The following is a 13,419-nucleotide window of genomic DNA, read 5'->3' on the forward strand; positions in this document are numbered from 1 at the left end:
AGTTTCATCTATCTTGGTGAAGATGCCTGGAAAACCTGCAGTCTCCAATCAGACTGTTCTCTTTCTCCTCTGGCCCAACTGTGTTACTGAGTCCAAGCTCACTCTGCTCACCGCACAATAGGCCAATAAATCCAGGAGACAAGGTGTTGAGGCAAGGAATACAACTTAATTTGGAAAGTCAGCTGACCCAGAAGGTGGCAGACTGAAGTCTCAAAATATCCCTCTTGTCGGGGCCAGGATGCCAGGTTCTTTTATGGATCAGAAAAATGGGGAAGTGAGGAAACAAAGTAAAAGGACCATTTATGTTTTGCAAATATCTCTTAGAATGGCAAGCCTCAGGCAGGGGGATGTGTTAGTTTCTTTTCCTGATAGTCATTTCACAGGTGGTATGAAATGGGGTATCTCCTGCCATATCAATAAGCAAGGATGTCTCAGCTATCCCCGATTCCGGCCCTCCAAACAGGAATTTCTGAGCTGTGCTGACAAGCGGTGCCACTTCCTACACAAAGAACTTAAGGATGTCACAGCCATTAGTGATTACAGCCCTGTGAGCTAAGCAAAGTCACTTTAGTTTAAGAGTCAGGCAGAGGAGGCAGGGTTCTCTGAGGCAGGGCATTATGTATGATTATTTGGTGCGTCCTTGTTGGCTCAAATAGTAAAGAATCTGCCTGCGATGTGGGAGACCTGGGTTTCATCCCTGGGTCGGGAAGACCCCCTGGAGGAAGGAATGGCTACCCACTCCAGTATCTTGTCTGGAGGATTCCATGGACAGAGAAGCCTGGAGGGCTACAGTCCATGAGGTCACAATCAGTCAGACACAACTGAACAACTAACACTTTCACAATAACAAAAGCAAAAAATGCAAAGATTAGAGTCAAAGAAACAGATTCAGCATGGAGTCAAAATCATAGTTATAACGGTAACTATAGAGTCCACTAAGGAAGCTCACCTCTTGGGCTTCAACTCAGCTGCTTTCCCCCTGGCTTTTGGGGTAGGAGGCACTTGATAGGCTAGTTGGTAAAGCTGTAAATTGTAGAGAAATGATTCCCTGTCAATTTCCAGTTTCTGCCATTACCTAAAGGGGCTGCCCAGAGTGACGCTTGATAGCCTAGAGCAGCCTCAGCTGGCGAAGAATTTGCTTTGCTGGCCTCCAGACAATTTATTGTCATTAAGAACATTCTGCTCTCTCTTCGCTGTGGTCCATCATTTTGTGACAAAGCCCTTATTTCATGTGACATTATTTCTTTTCTCCTAGAGGCACCCTCTTCCCCTGAGATCCCAGGGAATGCTTGGGGCACTGACACCAAGTCTCAGTGCCTTGTCTATAAAACCGTGTTAGTCCTGCTTCCAGGGATTCTGCAAAACTGTGATAAAAACGGTTCTGTGGCCACCTGCAGAGAAATTAAGCCGAGAGGCAACACGTCCATAATTAGCTGGGATAATTTCCCAGGGATAAGTCACAGATGATCTGTTTCAATTCCATATAGGTCCTTGCATCCGCCTACCATCTAGAAAAAAGCTCTTCCTTTGCCCTTGGCAGTGACAGGCAAGTCTTTTCAGAGACTCGGGGAAGCCAAGATTGCATTTTTCAAAGTGCCAATCTATATTTAGCTGGATGAACTGCCTAGGGCTCTGTACCTGCACCATCTGAAAAAGCTCCCCTTCACCTTTACAAGGTCATATGGATCAAGCAGACATTGATTCTGCTACCCAGGGGACCCAGAATCACTCCAGGACAGAAAATGCTACACTGGGGACAAAAAAGGCGGATGTCATTCCATTCAACTTTGGCAAAGTGCAGACACAGGAAAGAATTTTCCCAAGGTGAGCATTGAGGTCCTGGCCTTCTCCCTGCTAAGTGAATTTCAAGCCAATGTCAGCCAGAATGCAGAATGAAATCTCTGAATCAGAGAGTCTTTGCCAAGACACCCTCGAGCTCCTACTCCAACTTTGCTCCCCTCTCCTCTTTGGAAAGTAAAAGTGTTAGCCACTCAGTCATGTCTGACTCTTTGCAATCCCATGGACTGTAGCCCACCAAGCTCCTCTGTCCACAGAATTCTCCAGGCAAGAATACTGGAGCAGGTTGCCATGCCCTCCTCCCGGGGATCTTCTTGACCAGGGATCAAACCTAGGTCTCCTGGATTGCAGGCAGGTTCTTTACCATCTGAGCCACCAGGGAAGTCCTCTTCTCTCTCATGTGGCTTCTATTATTGTTCTGCCTTTTTCTCCTTCCTTCCTTTTATTTTGTTCTCATGCATTAAGCTCTCATTCTATTTTGTGCAGTGTGTAAGACATCAGTACTATTATCCTCAAAGGTTATTCAGTAGAAAATTACTGCTTCTATTAGAGGGTTGGACAAACCAACAGGCAGTTTTAGGAAGTATCATAATAGGATGGCACCAAAGGAGGGAGGGAGAGAGGGAAGGAAGAAGCGAAGAAGGGAGAGACGGTGCTCAGCCAGTCTGAAAGATACCTATGAAGACTACCCAATGAGGGTAGCACAGAACTGAGTTACTTGCTCTTCCCAGCCGATAAAGCCTCCCAGTCTTAGACTACCTGGTATAAAGGGAGCGCTTTTCTTCTTGCTCCTCTGTAAAGTTCACGTGGGGACCAAGAAAATGGTGTCAGTGACTGACGATATCTCCTCTTGGGGGCCCATCACCAGCTCTGCCGGGCATCACTTCTGGCTTCCTTCTACTCTTCACATTCTGGCCTGGGGTGATGAAGCCTACATCTCTTCTTAGAGGTTAAGAGAAGGTCTAGAACTTAGAAAACCACAGAAACAAAACAGTCATACTCCATTGTTGGTGTTCAATTGCTAAGCTATGTCTGACTCTTTGCAGCCTCATGGACTGCAGCACGCCAGGCTCCTCTGTCCTCTGCTATCCCCCAGAGTTTGCTCAAATTCAAGTCCCATACATATTCCATTATACAAGGCCAGTATTTCAAAACTCATTACCCACCTGTTCAAGGCATGGGAGTTCTGGGAGTCCATGCTATGCCCTTGGCCACAAATATAAACTGCTTAACCAGGGAATGGAGATGTCTAGTACCGAATGTGCCTTGTTAAACCAAAGAGAGTATTTTAAATAAGAGATTCTGCCCTTGGCTAAAAGCAGTCTTGCAAATGAAAAGGTGTCTTAGGGGATCTGTACACAGTCACAGATTAGATCTGATGATGAGAAGAAGGGGCCAATGGGTCTCCAATATCTTAGGATTCTGCTAATGAATTACTATGTGAATTATTAGAGACGTAACTTTTCTTTCTGAAAGTGAACTCTAGAGTCCACATTTGGGGTCTTGATCTAGATCACCGGATTTGCATCCTGGCCCACTTAGCTATGGGATCTCGGCCAGTCTTTCTGTGTTTAGTGCTCTTACTTGTAAAATGAAGATGACAATTGTTCCTAAGTCATAAGGCTGCTGGGAGAATGAAGTGAGTTAATACATGTTAAGGTCTTAGAACAGTATCTGACAATGATGTTGAATAAATATTAGCCAATCTCTATTTGAAGGTTGTTTTTTCATCGTGAATAAAAAATACTAGATTTTTAGCTACTTCTGTTTGACTTAATTCCAGAATCTGATTCCAGTTAATTAGGGTCATATTGAATGATGTAACTTTTGCTGGTTCCTACTCCAGTAGATTGTCCTTGACATAAATGATATTGTATATATACTTTTCATGCCAACAGAGCTCTTATGAATGAACTAAATAAGTTCATTGATTTCTTTTATAGATCTTTCCCACTAATTTTCAATTGAAGGCATATTTACTCTGCTTCTCCCTTCAAAATGTATATTTAGAAATCTTCAAAGCTTACAGTTTATAAACAACATACCAGAAATAAATGAATCATCACTTTTTTATGCCTCCTTTACTTTTAAAAATAGAATCAAGGCTATGTTTTTGAACTCTTATTATCTTACTGCCAAATTGAGAGTTTTTCCTTTTACCTCCAAACAAGCACTTTTTTTCTTTTGAACTGACCTGAAGTGCCAATGAGTCACCACATTAATAAGAATGGTTCCAAATCCAGTCAGAAAAGTCAACCAAATATTCTAATGTGGTAGCACTTGAAATGTAGCAGAGTATGCCATCCCGAAATATGACTATAGGGTGCCCACCCCAAATTATGCTGGTTTGGTATATTGATTATTTTGAGCTATAGGTACTTAAAAGACAAAAAGTGAAAGGACAGGCTTTTCCTGAACCCCCCTTATCTGCCTAAAGGCAAATCCTCCAAAAGTAACTCACTTTTGTCATAGATCACCTCCCTCAGGAGTTTCTTCGACCAGGAATGATTGACTTCTGTCACAGGAGAGGAGACTAGAAATGATACTACATGGGAATGCAAACTGGTACAGCCACTATGAAGAACAATGTGAAAGTTCCTCAAAAAACTAAAAATAGAGTTGCCATATGATCCTGCAATCCCACTCCTGGGCACCTATCCAGACAAAACTATAATTCTAAAAGATACATGCACCGGAATGTCCAGAGCAGCATTACTTAAAATAGCCCCAAAATGGAAACACCTTAAATGGCTATCAACGATGAACAGATAAAGATGTGGTACATGTATTCAACGGAATATTGCTCAGCCATCAAAAAGAATGGAATAGTGTCATTTGAAGCAATATGGATGGACCTAGGGATTATCATACTAAATGAAGTGAGTCAGAAAGAGAAAGACATGTACATATGATCTCACTTACACGTGAAATCTAAAACACAGGACAAATGAACATAGGTGCAAGACAGAAAGAGACTCACAACACAGAGGACACACTTGTGGTTGCCAAGGGGGTGGAGGGGTGGATGCAGAATCTGGGATTAGCATATGCAAACTATGATATAAAGGATGGATAAACAACAAGGTCCTGCTGTATAACACAGGGAACTGTATTCAGTATTCTGCAACAAATCATAATGAAACAGAATACATATGTGTGTAAATGAGTCACTTTGCTGTATAGCAGAAATTAACACAACACTGTAGATCAACCATACTTTAATAAAACTAGAAAAAAAATGACACCACACTCAAACTTTGTCACAGTCTTTCACACCTCCCATCTGTTCTTCCAAGGGCCCACTCGTCTTCCCTAAGAATTACTTACTCTCCTCCAAAAGGCCTATATTCCCCTTCCCACATCCTTATTCAGCCTAAATTCCAAGCCACCACAGAGAGTTACTCTCTGATGTGTAACTTCAGAGTATCTTCCATAAATATATGCAATGCATATCAGGAAACTTCTGTTTGCTTTTCTTTCATTAATCTTTTACAGGGTTCTTGGGCAAGTACTGAGAAGGGTGGAGGGAAAATTATTTTTCCTCCCCTACACATGTAAATCATGTCCAGCTGGAAATCAATATGGAAATGTGTCTTGACTATGTAAACAGAAAAGCTTAGGGGAGAAATTATTTGTTTCTTTTTACTTTCACATTGGAGAAGTGTATCAGGAAGGATGGAGACTTAGTCTATATAATTCGACAATCTGACATGACTAGCACATGGCAGGTGTGAAATACTATTTGTTAAACAAACCAGTGTGGGGCGATGGTAAGTGAAGTTTCTTCCCCTATGTATTACATGCAAAACCGGGAACTTACATGTCTAGTGATCCATCTGGTCAGATGGACATGGCCTCAGACTGGACATCAGGAGAAGGGAGTCCCCTCACTGCTAACAGGAAGACATTCACACTGATCTGTAGTGATTTCAGGACTATAACCCAAGCCTGGTAAATTAATGGATGCAAAGTAATTTCTCATAGGATTTTTGTGGGGAAAAAGTGAACAGATTTAACAGGAAGTGTTATATTTGAATAGTACAAACATAAGACAAGTTAGCTACTTTCATATATAAAACAGTTGTTTGACTTTTCACCACTGTCTTCCACTATAAATTTGTGCGTTGCCAGGCCCTAATAGCTAGGAAAATGTCAGTTTTTCTGAGTCACATAAAAAATTAATAACAGAATTAAATCTACTACCAGATCTCTCTAAGTGTCTAATGCATGAGATTGAGTTATGGGTTTTTTTTTTTCAGATTGCTCTTTCCTTTTGACTATATTATTATAATACAGAATCAGATCAGTCCCCTCTTTTTACTACATGGAACTTATCACTGTCTTCATTAGGTGCTACTTTCCCAAGGCCTGTATTTCACTCTTTGACTTTCCCCACTAACATAGAATCGGGCTTCCCTGGTGGCTCAGATGGTAAAGAGTTTGCCTGCAATGTGGGAGACCTGGGTTCAGTCCCTGGGTTGGGAAGACCCCCTGGAGATGGGAATGGCTTACCCACTCCAGTATTCTGGCTTTGAGAATTCCATGGACAGAGGAGCATGGCAGACTACAGTCCATGGGTCTGCAAAGAGTCGAAAACAACTGAGCAACTAAGCACAGCACAGTGCATAGAATCCGGTTGCCAGGTACAATACTGGATGCTCTAGGCCTATATACAGAAAAACTCTTAATGTGAAAAGAAATATGCAGCCGCTGAGGCTTTACAGGTGGCGCTAATGGTAAAGAACCCTCCTGCCCATGCAGGAGAGGTAAAGAGACTTGCCATAAAGAGTCCTTGGGTAGGGAAGATCCCCTGGAGGAGGGCGTGGCAATCAACTCCAGTACTCTTGCCTGGAGAATCCCATGGACACAGGAGCCCACGGGCTACAGTTCATGGGGTCACAAAGAGTCAGACATGACTGAAGCGACTTAGTACATATGCATGCATGCAGCCCTATGTTCATAGACACACTATTCACAATAGCCAAGACATGGAAGCAACCTAAATGTCTATCAACAGAAGGATGGCTAAAGAAGATGTGGTATATATATACACAATGAAATATTACTCTGCCAAATGTGACCTTCAGACAATGAATGATTATTTAGTATTAAGTACATCCCATGCGATACTTGGCTTTGGGTTTTATTTTCTAAATCTGGCAACCCTAATTCAGAGGCTTTGCTGATCTTGAACAGATGAATCAAGAGAGCTTAGGTAATCAGGACCCAGAACATAAGCAGGCTAGATTTTATCTTACAATTGATATTTACTTTAATTTTTTTTAAGTTGGAAAAGGACAACCAAGCTAGGAGAGTAACAACGTGTGAAAATTAAATATATATGAATAGTTTAATATTTAAATAAAACAAAATTATAGTTAAATGACTCTGGTGTAGACACTGGTATTCTACAATCCAGTAACTAGAGTCTAGTAGTAAATAATTCATCATAATGGAAACTATTAATATTGTATTGATATAATGAAATGAAATGTTTGTGCATGTAGTTGGAAGAGATCATTTTTGAGATTGCTGTGGGGATAAGGAAGTGGTGGGGAGACTACTTGACCTCTGGGCTCGCACTAGAGAATGTGGCTGCTGCTCCCATTTCCAACTATCTGAACTTAATGAAGATGCTCTTCTGCTTTTCTTTAAGCCATACTGACTCCAAGATATCAGTGATTAACTTGCTAAAGTACTAAATAGTTGGAAATAAAAGACTTACCCCCAAATTTCCTTGTATAAGCTGGGTCTCTGAGAAGTTGGGAAACAACTGGACACCCCTCACCCCTCATAATGGCTGTAATAGTTCTTTTCTCTATGTTCATATCCTATTGCCCTATGACTCTGCAGCTTTTTCTATCAAGAGCTTATTTCCCTGTGTCTTGATTCTGGCCTAGGATTGTCTCTTATTTTGCAGCAGAACTTCACAAATAAACAAAAGGGACCTGATCAAGTTTAAAAGATTTTGCAGAGTGAAGGAAAACATCAACAAAACTAAAAGATAACCTACAGAATGGGGGAAAATCTTTAAAAATGATGTGACTGACAAAGGGTTAATACCCAAAATATACGAACAGCTCATACAACTCAGTAACAGCAAAAAACAACAAACCATTGCAATCAAAAAATGGACAGAAGACCTAAGGATACATTTCTCCAAAGAAGACATGCAAATGGCCAACAGAGAATGCAAATCAAAACTACAATGCAAACAGAGAATGCAAATCAAAGCACCTCGCACCAATCAGAATGGCTGTCATCAAAAAGTCTTGGATAATTAGTACCGGAGAAAGTGTAGAGAACAGGGAACCCTCCTACACTGTTGGGGGGTATGTAAATTGGCACAACCACTATGGAGAAGAGTATGGAGTTTCCTTAAAAAACTAAAAATAGAGCTACCTTCTGAGGCAGCAATCCCTCTCCTGGGCATATATCTGGAGAAAACTCTAATTCGAAAAGATACAGACATACTAATGTTCATTGCAGCACTATTTACAACAGCCAAGACATGGAGACAACCTAAATGTCCATCGGTAGATGACGAATGGATAAAGAAGACGTGGTACGTATACACAGTGGAATATTACCCAACCATGGAGAAGAATGAAATTCGCCATTTGCAACAACCGGATGAACCTAGACAGTACTGTGTTTCGTGAACTGTCAGACAGAGAAAGACAAGTACTATATGGTAACATTTATATGTGGACTATAAAAGATAATACAATCGAAAGAGGCCTCCCTGATGGCTCAGATGGTAAAGAATCTGCCTGCAATGCAACTACATGATACCATTTATCCGTGAACTCTAAAAAACAAAACAATTGAATCTATTTACAAAATAAAAGCAGTTTCACGGACATAGAAAACAAACTTATGGTTTCCAAAGGGGAAGTGGGAGGAAGGGACAAATTAGGAGTATGAGTTAAACAGATATACCCTATTGCATATAAACTAGTTTGAAAACAAGGATTTATTGTATAGCACATAGAACTATATTCAATAGCTTATAGTAACCTATAATGGAAAATAATCTGAAAAATATGTATATAATTGAATCACTTTGTTGTACACCTGAAACACAATATTGTAAGTCAACTATATTTCCATAATAATAAAAAATGTTTAAATGCAATAGAACTGATGTCCCAGCTCCAAGTTTGATTTTGAAAGGCCTTGTGTGCTCTGTTCTTTCTCACGCTCTGCCAGCTGCCCTGTGAGCCAGTTTGGGCAGGCTGGAAGATAGTGGAGGATGAGAGCACCTGGACCATCAATGAGCATTTCCCAATGAGGCCTCTTGGCCAGTCTCCCCTAGCAGAGCCACCAGCTGACCAGAGATACAGGAGCAAGTCCGGCCGAGACCAGCAGAGCCCGGCCCAGATCATCACAACTGCCTAGTGCCACACAGACCCCTGAACTCAATAAGCTTGTTCCTTCACCCACTGATTTTAGTGGTGGTTTGTTACATAGAAACAACTAACTGATAACAAAAATGGGTACCTAGAAGTAAGATCGGGGAAGGCGATGGCACCCCACTCCAGTACTCTTGCCTGGAAAATCCCATGGACAGAGGAGCCTGGTGGGCTTCAGTCCATGGGGCCGCTAAGAGTCAGGCACAACTGTGCGACTTCACTTTCACTTTTCACTTTCATGCATTGGAGAAGGAAATGGCAACCCACTCCAGTGTTCTTGCCTGGAGAATCCCAGGGACGGAGGAGCCTGGTGGGCTGCCATCTCTGGGGTCGCACAGAGTCTGACATGACTGAAGCGACTTAGCAGCAGCAGAAGTAAGATGCTGCCTCAATAAAAATCTGGATTGGCTCGGAGATTGAGTGATAGGCCAGTGATCATATGGTAACTCTCAGTATTTGGGAATGAAAGACGTTTAGTCCTGGAGATTGGGGTGGGGGAGGGGGAAGTTCCTGCCTCTGCATCCCTAACTCTCCTCAACAAAATCTTTTGGAACTTGTTATGATCACAGATAACTCATACTTTAGAGGAATCTGGAACTGGAAGGATGAATAAGAAAAAAAAAAGAAAGACCTTTGGAGTCACAAAGTTTTAAAAAAAACTATCTTTCGGGGGTACTATGACAATGGCATTTAATTAGATTGCTTTCTAACATGTAATATAAAAGTACGGTGTTAGTAGGTCAGACCAGATTGAGAAGCTACAGGAAAAGGAGGACGAGGGCAAACATCAGACGGTGATAGCACTCACTGGCCGTAAGCTAGGAGGAGTGCATGGAGGTGGCCCGCAAACGGGGAATTCCAGGATGGCACACTTGCATGTGTACACACCCTTGGGAGACACGAACAAGATTCAAGCAATGTTCACATTTCACCCGCGCTCTCTGAGCCACCTAGCCCAGCTAATTCCATCCGGAGTTGTCAGATGCCCTTATGGGGAGTGTGGACTGTTACTGAGGAGCTGGTTGTGTGATGCTATTTCATCAGAAGCCTGACTAGTAAACAGATAGATACCATGAGCCACAGTATAGGTGCTTACAGGGGTTTACTTTAAAATGAGGTCATCAGAAACTTTGAAATCTCTTCTTTTAAATTGCTTGAAACTGGGCCCAAGGATATTGGTGTATAGAGGCTTCCCAGGTGGCACAGTGGTAAATGAATCCACCTGCCAAAGCAGGAGATGAAAGAGATGCAGGTTTGATCCCTGGGTTGGGAAGATCCCGTGGAGGAGGAAATGGCAACCTGATCCAGTATTCTTGCCTGGGAAATCCCACGCACAGAGCACCCTGGGGGACTACAGTCCATGGGGTTGCAGGGAGGTGGACACGGCTGAGCACATATACATGCACAAACACACCTAGCATTTAAGATCGCTACATCCTCAAGGTTACAGTTTGAACTCCGAGTTATGAAGCTCACTTTTCTGCAGTAGGCATACTAACTTCCATAAGATAAACAATTTCCCACAACCAGCCAGCAAGGGGTAATTTAAAGGCAATATCAACAACATATGTTCTTAAAACTAATGTCTCAAGAAGTACACTGTATATATTAATAAAACAATTTTTTAAATTAAAAATACATAAATAAAACAGGGTCATCAGAAAGAAATTTTCTCTAACAGCAAGGATTACCTTGCTCTTCTAAAAGTGTTATCATGGGACTCACTCTTGAAGCTGTTTATGTCCTCTTCCTTGTGTGTGTGTGTGTTTTTTAAATTAGATTCATTTCTGTAATCTAGGAAAAAAGCATGACTCAATTTTGTCAAATGTGACCCAAATCGTGCATTTGTGAAATCTATCCTTTGAAGAGACCCAGAAACAATCACAAAAGTAGAATCCTGAATGATTGGCAACTAATTTTGTCCTTATGCCCCAAAGTCCTTCAAGATGGGAAAGGAATTAAGACCTTTCACTGAAACAGCATCAGTGAAGGGATAAAAATGGCCAATTACAGTCAGATACTTCATGTCTACGGCCTCCAGGCACCAGTTTTCAGCAACCTCTGCTCTGACTTCACTTCATTCTCACTTACCAGAATGAAATTGGCCATTTCCAAGAGGGAGACCCAGGGCTGGCTCAGAGCTTTAAGGATGAATCTGCATTGGCATACCAGGCAAGGCTCAAAAAATGAGGCAGCCTGCTGGCCTGTTGTTCATTGACTGCACTTTTAATTACTTCCATTTTGCATCTAGTCCAAATGGAAAGGAGATGAAAATAAAGTATAAACCACAGTATCATAATTTTAGGAATTAGAAGAAATGTCAGCAGGCATCTCACTATGGCACTGTGTCTGTAGGAAGAGCAAATTCTCCCAGAGCAGAGACACTGTGATGGCTTTGATTCTGTCAAATAACAAATGACAATAGCCTGGAGAAAAATTTGAGTGAAGCTCAATTATGCTGTGTTTGCTAGAGGATCGATGTGTCAGAGTTAAAAGCTATAAAATAGATTTAAAATGATAAAAAGCCATGTGAAAAAACCTGTTCAGTGTTATTTTAAATATACTTCTTACGAATTCCTATGTATATCACAGTCAAATCCACAAACCAGCCAGAATTCAAATCTGTGGAATATATTTGTGTTTACAGATCTACACTCATTCTAATGATGACTGGTTTCTGAATGTTTTGAAATATGGGATGTTTGACACATTCACCCCTAATAATTCGTTCCTAATACTGGGGATGAATACAAGTGACATTTATCATGGTAAAGTTCTCAGACATACAATCTTAATATTTAGCACCTTTATTAAGATATAATTCAGATGCCATACAGTTCTCCCATAGGAAGTGCATCAGTCAATGCTTTTTAGTATATTCACAGTTTTGCAACCATCACTGAAATCTACTGTTAGCATATTTTTACCAACTAAAAAGAAACTTGCTCTTTGTATCCAAGAGCAGTCACTCCTTAATGTCCTCTCCAGTATTCCCTACTTTTGGTTTAGGCAGCCACTGATCTACATTCTGTCTCTACAGATCTGCCTATTCTGGACATTTCACATAAATGGAATCATATAACATGTGTTCTTTTGTGACTTGTTTCATTTACTTAGCGCGTGTGTGTGCTCAGTCGCTTCAATTGTATCTGAGTCTTTCCAACCCTATGGACTGCTGCCCACCAGGCTCGCCTGTCCATGGGATTCTCCAGGCAAAAATACTGGAGCAGGTTGCCCTGCCCTTCTCCAGAGGAACTTCCCAACTCAGGGATAGAACCTGCAGCTATGTCTCCTGCCTTGCAGACAGATTCTTTACCCATTGAGCCACTTGGGAAGCACCCATTTAGTTAGCTTCATTTATTAAGGTTCATCCATGCTGTAGCATAAATCAGTACTTGATTCCATTCTTGAGGTAGTACTTGTGGATGTGTATTTGTATATGATTAATAATACTCTCTAAAGAGCTCTAGAGAGTACTATTACTCTCTAAAGAGCTCTACTGACTTCCCTGGTGGCTCAGAGGATAAAGCATCTGCCTGCAAAGCAGGAGACCTGAGTTCCATCCCTGGGTTGGGAAGATCCCCTGGAGAAGGAAATGGCAACCCACTCCAGTATTCTTGCCTGGAGAATCCCATGGACAGGGAAGCCTGGCAGGCTACAGTCCATGGGGTCGCAAAGAGTCGCATACGACTGAGCGACTTCACACACACACACAAAGAGCTCTAAGGGTGGAAAAATTTGAGAGCTTTGCTGTAAGGTTTAGATCAGAAATTTAGTTGAATAAATCTAGCCTTTTGTGCCTGTGAAAACAGGAGATATGTTCAAATTCACTCTGTGGAATACTACTTACCATAAGATGGAATAGACTGCTATGTCCAACAAGAGGATGAATGTCAGAAACTTGTATAGTAATAGTGTGCTTTCTGTGTGGCTCTATTTATATGAGTTTCTAGAACAGACAAAACTATTGTATAGTAAGAAAAAATAAGATCTTTGAGAGAATGGAGATGGAGAGTTGCAGGGAAGGGTTACAAACGATCTTTCCCAGATGAAGGTAAGGTTCTATATCCTATAGGAGTTCGAGCTTTAAGTGATACATTTAAAAGATTTGTGCATGTAAAAGTTACTTCACCTTTTCTGCGTGTTTAAAGTTTTTTTATAATAGAAGATACTGGGTGAGGGTATCATACTACTTTGGTATTTAGTC

This window comes from Ovis aries, chromosome 25 (assembly GCF_016772045.2).
Source record: "Ovis aries strain OAR_USU_Benz2616 breed Rambouillet chromosome 25, ARS-UI_Ramb_v3.0, whole genome shotgun sequence".
NCBI classification, from domain to species: domain Eukaryota; kingdom Metazoa; phylum Chordata; class Mammalia; order Artiodactyla; family Bovidae; genus Ovis; species Ovis aries.